The sequence below is a fragment of the Salmo trutta genome, chromosome 27 (assembly GCF_901001165.1).
Source record: "Salmo trutta chromosome 27, fSalTru1.1, whole genome shotgun sequence".
Taxonomy (NCBI): domain Eukaryota; kingdom Metazoa; phylum Chordata; class Actinopteri; order Salmoniformes; family Salmonidae; genus Salmo; species Salmo trutta.
This window is the reverse complement of record NC_042983.1, coordinates 37,948,706-37,960,358: the sequence shown is the minus strand read 5'-3', so window position 1 is coordinate 37,960,358 and position 11,653 is coordinate 37,948,706. Positions and strand designations below refer to the sequence as shown.

Genomic DNA, 11,653 nt, shown 5'->3' with positions numbered 1-11,653 from the left:
TCACTCTCTTCTCTCCGCTCTCTTTCTCTCTCTCTGCTCTCTCTCTGCTCTCTTTTCTCTCCCTCGCTCTCTTCTTTCTCTCCACTCTCCTCAAGCTCCGCTCTCTTCTCTCCTCTCCTCTCGCTCTCTCCTCGCTCTTCTCTTTCTCCGCTCTCTTCACTCTCTTCTCTCCGCTCTCTTCTCTCTCTCTGCTCTCTCTCTGCTCTCTTTTCTCTCCTCGCTCTCTTGCTCCGCTCTCTTCTCCGCTCGCTCGCTCTCTTTCGCTCGCTCTCTCTCCTCGCTCTCCCCGCTCTCACTCTCCCGCGCTCTCTCTCCCCGCTCTTCTCTCCTCTTCCTTCCTCCTTTCTTTCACTTACTCACTCGACTGCCATCTCTCTCCCCAGGGCTCCCCATGCGCTTTACTTTCTGACAGATGGGATGAAAGATGAATCAACATTCCTATTTTGAACAGTAAGTCTGATTGATCAGCAGTACAGTATATTCAGGGATGTACTAGTTCCTTTTCACATAGCAACTGAACTCTCCCTAATTGAAAGAACCTCAAAGTTCTAATGAGCCAATATGATAACTAATGATTACTGTCGTTAATTCAAAGAAACTCGATCAATGAAATATTGTTTTTATTTCCTGTGAAGACAGGAGTGCATGGAAGTTGGTCCATGACAATTATGTCATTGTGAGAAATGGAACATTACTGTATCCGGTTTCTCTATTTGTTCCCTTACCTGTCCACTGAATTTATTGTTATCCCGCTTACTTATCGAATTTCCGTGTGTATCTGGGGGCCTGTGATTTTGTTTATCGTGTTCCAGTCCTGTAATTGTTTGCTTATTGAGTCTTCAATAGAATGATTCAATAGAATGATTCAATAGAACAGAATAGAATGAAATATCTCTCCACACTGTACAGTAATTGGCATCACACACGCACAGAATCTTGTTCTTCCTCCTCTTTTCTGTTTGTTGTCTGGTGGGGTGTTGTCTCCTATCCCCAGACCAGGTCTGGTTCATGTTGAGAGCTTCGTACCCTCGGTCTGACGGCTAACTTCCCAGCAGGTCACTCCCTGACTGGCCTCCCAGCACATCGATGCTGATGTGGAATAAACCAGATTAGAGCTAATGGAATCAGCAGCATGGCTGCAGAGACAGACACGCACTGGGTGTTTGTGTGGGAGGAGGAGGAGGAGAGGAAGGGAGACCAGATCATTTGCAGAGGAATCGGCTGTTGTTATTTTGCTAGAACGAGATATGGTGTTCTGCAGATGTCTCTCACATGGCCCTTGTTGGATCCCATCTCAATACAGACAGACAGACAGACAGACAGACAGACAGACAGACAGACAGACAGACAGACAATCGGCTAGTGAACTTTGCATTGCAGTGGTGCCTTGACCTGTAACAGGAAGTGCCATCACCTATAGTATCAGAAGGTCCAATCAGGGCATTGGGAGGGATCTGCAAATTCACTCAAAAGTGGACGTTCTCAACTGCCAAAACCGTAGAGAAATAGTTTGCTGTGATTGTTATTAGTGGTTTCTCATATTTAACCTGTCTGGGCTAGGGGGCAGTATTTATGGCCGGATGAAAAACGTACCCAATTTAAACAGGTTACTACTCTGGCCCAGAAACTAGAATATGCATATTATTAGTATATTTGGATAGAAAACACTCTGAAGTTTCTAAAACTGTTTTTTGAATGGTGTCTGTGAGTATAACAGAACTCGTATGGCAGGCAAAAACCTGAGAAAAATCCAAGCAGGAAGTGGAAAGTCTGAGAATTGTAGTTCTTCTTTTGATTCTCTATCGAAACTACAGTGTCTGTGGGGTGACGTTGCACTTCCTAAGGCTTCCATTGACTGTCAACAGCCTTCAGAAAGTGGTTTGAGCATTCTCCTGTCACTGGGCAGATAATAGGAGCTCAGATACTGAGTGGACTGCCTGGCAACAAAGGGATTTGATATGCGCGGTCACGTGAGCGCACCGTTCCTTCTTTTTCTTCTTGAATGAATATGCTATTGTCCGGTTGGAATATTATCGCAATTTTACGTTAAAAATACCATAAAGATTGATTTTAAACAGCGTTTGACATGCTTCTAAGTACGGTAATGGAACATTTAGACTTTTCGTCTCTCGCAGGTGGGACGCTAGCATCCCACGTAGCCCATAGAAGTTAACTTCTATGGGCTAGGTACCTGCGGGACACAGCCAGTGAAATATCAGGGCGGAAAATTCAAAAACAACAAAATGTCATAATTCAACTTTCTCAAACATACAACTATTTTACACCATTTTAAAGAAACTTCTCGTTAATCTAACCACATTGTCCGATTTCAAAAAGGCTTTACAGCTGAAGCAAAACATTTAGATTCTGTTAGGAATCATAGACAAACATAGACAAAAATAATCACACAGCCATTTTCCAAGCAAGGACATGTGTCAATAAAACCCAAAACACAGCTAAATGAAGCACTAACCTTTGACGATCTTCATCAGATGACACTCCTAGGACATTATGTTACACAATACATGTATGTTTTGTTCGATAAAGTTCATATTTATATCCAAAAACAGCATTTTACATTGGCACGTGATGTTCAGAAAATGTATTCCCACCAAAACGTACGGTGAATGTGCACATCAATTTACAAAAATACTCATCATAAACGTTGACAAAATATATAACAATTATGTAAAGAATTATAGATAGACTACCCCTGGATGCAACCGCTGTGTCAGATTTTAAAATAGCTTTACGGAGAAAGCACATTTTTCAATATTCTGAGTACATAGCTCAGCCATCACGGCGAGCTATTCAGACACCCGCCAAGTTCGGGGCAACCTAAACTCAGAATTAGTTTTAGAAATTTTCTCTCTTACCTTTGCTGATCTTCGTCAGAATGCACTCCCAGGACTGCTACTTCCACAAGAAATTTTGTTTTTGTTCGAAATAATCCATATCTATGTACAAATACCTCCGTTTTTGTTCGTGCGTACAGATCACTTATCCAAAGGCATAACGCGCGAGCGCGGAACGAGAGATGAAAAGTCAAAATGTTCCATTACCGTACTTAGAAGCATGTCAAATGCTGTTTAAAAATACCATAAAGATAGATTTTAACGTAAAATTGTGATCATATTCCAACCGGACAATAGCCTATTCAGGGGCGTGCTCGTGGGACCGAGCATATCCAATCCCTTTGTTGCCAGGCAGTCCACTCAAACTGAGCTCCTATTATCTGCCCAGTGACAGAAATGCTCAAACCACTTTCTGAAGGCTTTAGACAGCCAATGGAAGCCTTAGGAAGTGCAACGTAACCCCACGGATACTGTAGTTTTGAAAGGGACTAGAAAGAAGAACTACAATTCTCAGATCCTCCACTTCCTGGTTGACTTTTTCTCAGGTTTTTGCCTGCCATATGAGTTCTGTTATACTCACAGACACCATTCAAACAGTTTTAGAATCTTCAGAGTGTTTTCTATCCAAATCTACTAATAATATGCATATTCCAGAGTAGTAACCTGTTTAAATTGGGTATGTTTTTCATCCGGGCGTGAAAATACTGCCGCCTTGCCCAGACAGGTTAATTACTTGTTCATTTTATTTCTTATTCTTATCTGTATTCATTTTTAATTTGACATTTTTAACCACATTGTTGCTTAAGGGCTCATAAGTAAGCATTTCACTGTAAGGTCTACACCTATTGTATTCGGCACATGTGACTAATACAATTTGATTTGAATTTAGCTGGCTAGCTTGCAGTTGCTAGCTTAGTAGTGCAACGTCCCCCACAGACACTGTAGTTTCGATAGAGAATCAAAAGAAGAACTACAATTCTCAGACTTTCCACTTTCCTCTCAGGTTTTTGCCTGCTATATGAGTTCTGTTATACTCAGACACCTTCCAAACAGTTTTAGAAACTTCAGAGTGTTTTCTATCCAAATCTACTAATAATATACATATTCTAGTTTCTGGGCCAGAGTAGTAACCTGTTTAAATTGGGTACGTTTTTCATCCGACCGTGAAAATACTGCCCCCTAGCCCAGACAGAGTGTCTTATGGCTTGAGGGTAGAAGCTGTTTAGAAGCCTCTTGGACCTAAACTTGGTGCTCCAGTACCGCTTGCCGTGTGGTAGAGAGAACAGTCTATGACTAGGGTGGCTGGAGTATTTGACAATTTTTAGGGCCTTCCTCTGACACCGCCTGGTATAGAGGTCCTGGATGGCAGGAAGCTTGGCCCCAGTGATGTACTGGGCCGTACACACTACCCTCTGTAGTGCCTTGTGGTCGGAGGCTGAGCAGTTGCCATACCAGGCAGTGATGCAACCAGTCAGTATGCTCTCGATGGTGCAGCTGTAGAACCATTTCAGGATCTGAGGACCCATGTCAAATCTTTTCAGTCTCCTGAGGAGGAATAGGCTTTGTCGTGACCTCTTCACGACTGTCTTGGTGTGTTTGGACCATGTTAGTTTGTTAGTGATGTGGACACCAAGGAACTAGAAGCTCTCAACCTGCTCCACTACAGCCCCGTCGATGAGAATGGGGGCGTGCTCGGTCCTCCTTTTCCTGGAGTCCACAATCATCTCTTTTGTCTTGATCACGTTGAGGGAGAGGTTGTTGTCCTGGCACCACATGGCCAGGTCTCTGACTTCCTCCCTATAGGCTGTCTCGTCGTTGTCGGTGATCAGGCCTACCACTGTTGTCATCTGCAAATTGAATGATGGTGTTGGAGTCGTGTCTGGCCGTGCAGTCATGAGTGAACAGGGAGTACAGGAGGGGGCTGAGCACGCACCCCTGAGGGGCCCCTGTGTTGAGGATAAGCTTGGCGGATGTGTTGTTACCTACCCTTACCACCTGGGGCGGCCCGTCAGGAAGTCCAGGATCCAGTTGCAGATGGAGGTGTTTAGTCCCAGGGTCCTTAGCTTATTGATGAGCTTTGAGGGCACTCTGGTGTTGAACGCTGAGCTGTAGTCAATGAATAGCATATTCACATAGGTGTTTCTTTTGTCCAGGTGGGAAAACAGCAGTATGGAGTGCAATAGAGACTGCATCATCTGTGGATCTGTTGGGGCGGCATGCAAATTGGAGTGGGTCTAGGGTTTCTGCGATGATGGTGTTGACGTGAGTCATGACCAGCCTTTCAAAGCACTTCATGGCTACAGACGTGAGTGCTACGGGTCGATGGCCATTTAGGCAGGTTACCTTAGTGTTCTTGGGCACAGGCACTATGGTGGTCTGCTTAAAACATGTTGGTATTACAGACTCGGACGGGGAGAGGTTGAAAATGTCAGGGAAGACGCTTGCTGGTTGGTCAGCGCATGCTTGCAGTACATGTCCTAGTAATCCGTCTGGCCCTGCGGCGTTGTTGACCTTTCTAGCGCAGGCGTTCCGCTAGCTACCCACCACGACAACATCCGGTGAAATTGCAGAGCACGAAATTCAAATTACAGAAATATATAAATATTTAACATTCATGAAAATACAAGTGTTATACATCAGAATAAAGCTTAACTTCTTGTTAATCCAGCCGCTGTGTCAGATTTCAAAAAGGCTTTACGGCGAAAGCACACCATGCGATTATCTGAGGACAGTGCCCCGCAAACAAAAGCATGAAAAACATATTTCAACCAGGCAGGTGCGCCACGAAAGTCAGAAATAGCGATATAATAAATGCCTTACCTTTGAAGACCATCTTCTGTTGGCACTCCAAAAGGTCCCAGCTACATCACAAATGGTCCTTTTGTTCGATAATGTCCTTCTTTATATCCCCAAAAACTCAGTTTAGCTGGCCCACATCATTCAATAATCCACCAGTTTCCCTCCTTCAAAATGAATCCCAAACGTTACCAATAAACTTATCCGAACAAGTAAAACAACGCTTATAATCAAACCTAAGGTACCCTAATACGTAAATAAACGATAAAATTTAAGACGGAGAATCGTTATTGTCTTTACCAGAGATAAACAACAAAGAACGCACTCTCATCCACGCGCATGAAAACACTACGTCTAAAATGGGAGCCACTTATAAAAACTACAAATTCTAGCTAATTTTTCCAAAAACAAGCCTGAAACTCTTTCTAAAGACTGTTGACATCTAGTGGAGGCCCTAGGAACTGCAATCTGGGAGGTTTTATCCGCATAATAAACATGAAAGCCATTGGAAACAGTGGTAGGCTGAATTTGTTTTGGGGGGGATGGTTTGTCTTCAGGGTTTCGCGTGCCATATCAGTTCTGTTATAGTCAGACATCATTTTAACAGTTTTAGAAACTTTAGAGTGTTTTCTATCCAAATCTACCAATCATATGCATATCCTAGCTTTTGGGCCTGAGTAACAGGCAGTTTACTTTGGGCACGCTTTTCATCCGGACGTCAAAATACTGCCCCCTAGCCCAAAGAGGTTATTAATGTTGACCCGTGTAAAGGTTTTACTCACATCGGCTGCGGAGAGTGTGATCACACAGTCTTCCGGTACAGCTGGTGCTCTCATGCATGGTTCAATGTTATTTTCCTCGTGGCGAGCATAGAAGTAGTTTAGCTCATGCCCTGCCTCTATCCAGAACCCCCAGAGCCTCTGCACATAACCCCCAGAGCCTCTGCACATAACCCCCAGAGCCTCTGCACATAACCCCCAGAGCCTCTGCCCAGAACCTACTGAACAGGCCACAAATGCCTGATGAGCTCATGCACCACTGAAGAAGAAAAGTAATTCCGCCAGACCTGGGTTCAAATACTTTATCTGGGCTTGATTGAGCTTGCCTGGATGCTCTATGAAACCAATAAAAATGTTGCAAGAGTGCAAATCCCGCCCATCTGGCACTCGACTAGAGCAAATGCTAAAAGTATTTGAAATATTTGAAATAGTATTTGATCCCAGGTCTGGATTCCGCAAGTAACACAACATAACTGGGTTAGTGTCCTGTAACACAACATAACTGGGTTAGTGTCCTGTAACACAACATAACCGGGTTAGTGTCCTGTAACACAACATAACCGGGTTAGTGTCCTGCAACACAACATAACCGGGTTAGTGTCCTGTAACACAACATAACCGGGTTAGTGTCCTGTAACACAACATAACCGGGTTAGTGTCCTGCAACACAACATAACCGGGTTAGTGTCCTGCAACACAACATAACCGGGTTAGTGTCCTGCAACACAACATAACCGGGTTAGTGTCCTGCAACACACATAACCGGGTTAGTGTCCTGCAACACAACATAACCGGGTTAGTGTCCTGCAACACAACATAACCGGGTTAGTGTCCTGCAACACAACATAAACCGGGTTAGTGTCCTGCAACACAACATAACCGGGTTAGTGTCCTGCAACACAACATAACCGGGTTAGTGTCCTGCAACACAACATAACCGGGTTAGTGTCCTGCAACACAACATAACCGGGTTAGTGTCCTGCAACACAACATAACCGGGTTAGTGTCCTGCAACACAACCGGGTTAGTGTCCTGTCCTGCAACACAACCGGGTTAGTGTCCTGTCCTGCAACACAACCGGGTTAGTGTCCTGGTTCATTTTATAATGATTCTGAAAGACCCGGAGATATTAATTGAATGTTAGTTGCCGATATTTGGGATATATGTGGAATGATCATTTTTGTTGCTTTTTCAAAAAATGTCTTAGCCTGTGTTTCCTTTGTCCATTGTCTTTCATTTTGTTCTGGTTACCCTGGAGTACTGTGACGTTTCCCCTACTTGTTCTGGTTACCCTGGAGTAGGGTGACGTTCCCCCTAGACACTGATCTTGAGAAAATGTTGCATGTTCCTCACTAGTGGTTAAAGTTAGGATGGGGGGGCTGATCCTAGATCTGTACTTTTTTAAGGGAAACGTAACCCCAAAACATTTTCTGTCTCCTGAAAGAGGTGTGTAGAGAGCAACCCAGGTCTGCTGAGACTGACCTGGTCCTCTACACACGAGACTGACCTGGTCCTCTACACACGAGACTGACCTGGTCCTACACACACGAGACTGACCTGGTCCTCTACACACACGAGACTGACCTGGTCCTCTACACACACGAGACTGACCTGGTCCTCTACACACACGAGACTGACCTGGTCCTCTACACACACGAGACTGACCTGGTCCTCTACACACACACGAGACTGACCTGGTCCTCTACACACACACGAGACTGACCTGGTCCTCTACACACACACGAGACTGACCTGGTCCTCTACACACACGATACTGACCTGGTCCTCTACACACACGATACTGACCTGGTCCTCTACACACACGATACTGACCTGGTCCTCTACACACACGATACTGACCTGGTCCTCTACACACACGATACTGACCTGGTCCTCTACACACACGATACTGACCTGGTCCTCTACACACACGATACTGACCTGGTCCTCTACACACACGATACTGACCTGGTCCTCTACACACGAGACTGACCTGGTCCTCTACACACACGATACTGACCTGGTCCTCTACACACACGATACTGACCTGGTCCTCTACACACACGATACTGACCTGGTCCTCTACACACACGATACTGACCTGGTCCTCTACACACACGATACTGACCTGGTCCTCTACACACACGATACTGACCTGGTCCTCTACACACACGATACTGACCTGGTCCTCTACACACACGATACTGACCTGGTCCTCTACACACACGAGACTGATCCATTGTCTTGATGAGGGTTGGTAATTTGAAGGGATACACGTGCGTGCGCACGCACACATACAGTGCCTTCGGTAAAGCATTCAGACCCCTTGACTTTTTCCACATTTTGTTACGTTAAAGCCTTATTCTAAAATCTATTAAATTGTTTTTCCCCCTCAACAATCTACGCTCAATACCCCATGATGCAAAAACAGGTTTTTAGAATTTTTTGATAATTTATTCAAAATATAAACTGAAATCACGTTCACATACTGTAAGTATTCAGACCCTTTACTCAGTACTTTGTTGAAGCACCTTTGGCAGCGATTACAGCCTCGAGATTTCTTGGGTATGACGCTACAAGCTTGTTTCTTCCATTCTTCTCTGCAGATCCTCTCGGCTATTTTCAGGTGGAGTGAGAGACCCCTGAGTGGAGTTAGTATATAACCCAGAAGCTATCTCAGGATAGGTGCAACCTCAGAGATGACGTACAGCGGTTCCAAACACCAAGCCCACACATCCTGTGCCAGACCTTCGGCCCCAAATACAAAGAACTTGTTGTTTTGTTCAGTACTAAGAACTTAGGACATTTTGTTGTTATTTTGTTCTCTCCAATAGTTCAAGGTGGAAAACTCTCTCCCCCTAGGAGGAGGTGACTGATGCACAGACACTGTGGAGACAAGTGATTGGTTCCCCATTACTCACGCCATCCCTTCACATGGTTTTCAATAAAGACATATAGTTCACATATGGAAACAATGTTTACTTCTGACTTCCTTTGCCATACTCCTTGCTGATATTCTGCATAGCAGCAGGGACGTGATAGACAAGCTTGACTTCTCTCCTCTCTGGACCCCAGGTGACTGAGGCACATATGGGAGGAAGTACAGCTGCCAACTCCTGAGTCTGAAAGGAGACATTCTAATGTCAAGAGTTCAACAGTTTAATCGTATAAGCATATTCTGCAGATAAGACATCTTAATTATCTTTCTTACTTAGCTAATTCTGATTTCTCCACCACAATCTTTCCCCAGAAACAGGCTCCAAAAGTCCAAAACAGAATAGCTCTGTTACTGGTGTGCAGGATATAACCTTTACTCTGTCTAGGATCAAGAAGAACCAGTCATATTCTTGGCTGAGTGCCCAGACATCCATGGGTCACTCTACACACACACACAGAACAGTTAGAACAGACCTTTCTTAACCTCCCTGGGCAAGGTGGGACGTTTGCGTCCCACCTAGTCAACAGCCAGTGGAATCGTGTGGCGCGAAATACAAATACCTCAAAAATGCTATAACTTCAATTTCTCAAACATATGACTATTTTACACCATTTTAAAGACAAGACTTGTTAATCTAACCACATTGTCATTAGATTGTCAGGAGAGTACCCTGCCAAAAATAATCACACAGCCATTTTCAAAGCAAGCATATATGTCACAAAAACCAAAACCACAGCTAAATGCAGCACTAACCTTTGATGATCTTCATCAGATGACACTCCTAGGACATTTTTATACAATACATGCATGTTTTGTTCAATCAAGTTCATATTTATATGAAAAACCAGCTTTTTACATTAGCATGTGATGTTCAGAACTAGCATACCCACCGCAAACTTCCGGTGAATTTACTAAATTACTCACGATTAACATTCACAAAATACATAACAATTATTTTAAGAATTATAGATACAGAACTCCTTTATGCAATCGCGGTGTCAGATTTTAAAATAGCTTTTCGGCGAAAGTACATTTTGCAATATTCTGAGTACATAGCCCGGCCATCACGGCAGCTAATTTGACACCCACCAAGTTTGGCCCTCACCAAACTCAGATTTACTATAAGAAAAATTGGATTACCTTTGCTGTTATTCGTCAGAATGCACTCCCAGGACTTCTACTTCAACAACAAATGTTGTTTTGGTTCCAAATAATCCATAGTTATATTCAAATAGCTCCGTTTTGTTCGTGCGTTCAAGTCAGTATCCGAAGGGTGACACGCGAGCGCATTTCGTGACAAATTTCAAAATATTCCATTACCGTACTTCGAAGCATGTCAAACGCTGTTTAAAATACATTTTTATGCTATTTTTCTTGTAAAATAGCGATAATATTCCAACCGGGCGACGTTGTATTCATTCAAAGAGAAAAAGAAAAACATGGAGTCCTCTCGTGGGCGCGCACTCCAGTGTCACTGTTCTCAGCCTGACCACTCACAAAATCTCCTGCTGTTTTTCGCCCAGAGACTGCAGAGACGTCATTCCACTTTCTGGCGCCTTCTGAGAGCCAATGGAAGCCTTAGAAAATGTCACGTTACAGCAGAGATGCTGTATTTTCGATAGAGATGCCACAGAAGGAGAACAAATTGTCAGACAGGGCACTTCCTGTATGGAATCTTCTCAGGTTTTGGCCTGCCATATGAGTTCTGTTATACTCAGACACCATTCAAACAGTTTTAGAAACTTTAGAGTGTTTTCTATCCAAATCTACTAATTATATGCATATTCTCGTTTCTGGGCAAGAGTAGTAACCAGTTTAAATCGGGTACGTTTTTTTATCCAGCCATGCAAATACTGCCCCCTAGCCCCAACAGGTTTTAATGTGCACACACACTTTTCTTATCTTTTGAGTTAGTTAAAGAAACTATCTCAAGCACAATGCCTAGGCTTAAAGAAGGATATTTTAGTACACAAACATTAGTAGGGTTTAACAGAACATTGAACAGAAACTGTCAACTGTGGGACCTTTATATAGTCAGGTGTGTGTGCCTTTCCAAATCATGTCCAATCAATTGAATTTACCACAGGTGGACTCCAATCAAATTGTAAAAACAGCTCAAGGATGATCAATGGAAACAGGATGCACCTGAGCTCAATTTCGAGTCTCAAAACAAAGGGTCTGAATACTTGATATTTCCGTTTTTTTTTAAGTTTAATACATTTGCAAAAAATTCTAAAAATGTGTTTTTTCGCTTAGTCATTATGGGATATTGTGTGTAGATTGCT

General features: G+C 43.5%; 1 protein-coding gene across 2 annotated transcripts in view; it reads left to right on the top strand.

Annotated features, from left to right (window-relative positions):
• bmpr1ba (bone morphogenetic protein receptor, type IBa) overlaps positions 1 to 11,653 on the top strand; it is a 134,439-nt gene that overhangs the window by 18,263 nt on the left and 104,523 nt on the right. Inside the window, exon 2 of one of the 2 annotated variants that reach the window (XM_029717985.1) lies at positions 384 to 450. The exons of the other annotated variant lie outside the window; for it this stretch is intronic. The gene's annotated coding sequence lies outside the window, so the exon portion shown is untranslated. The remainder of the gene's footprint in view (positions 1 to 383; positions 451 to 11,653) is intronic. 2 annotated transcript variants of the gene reach the window in all.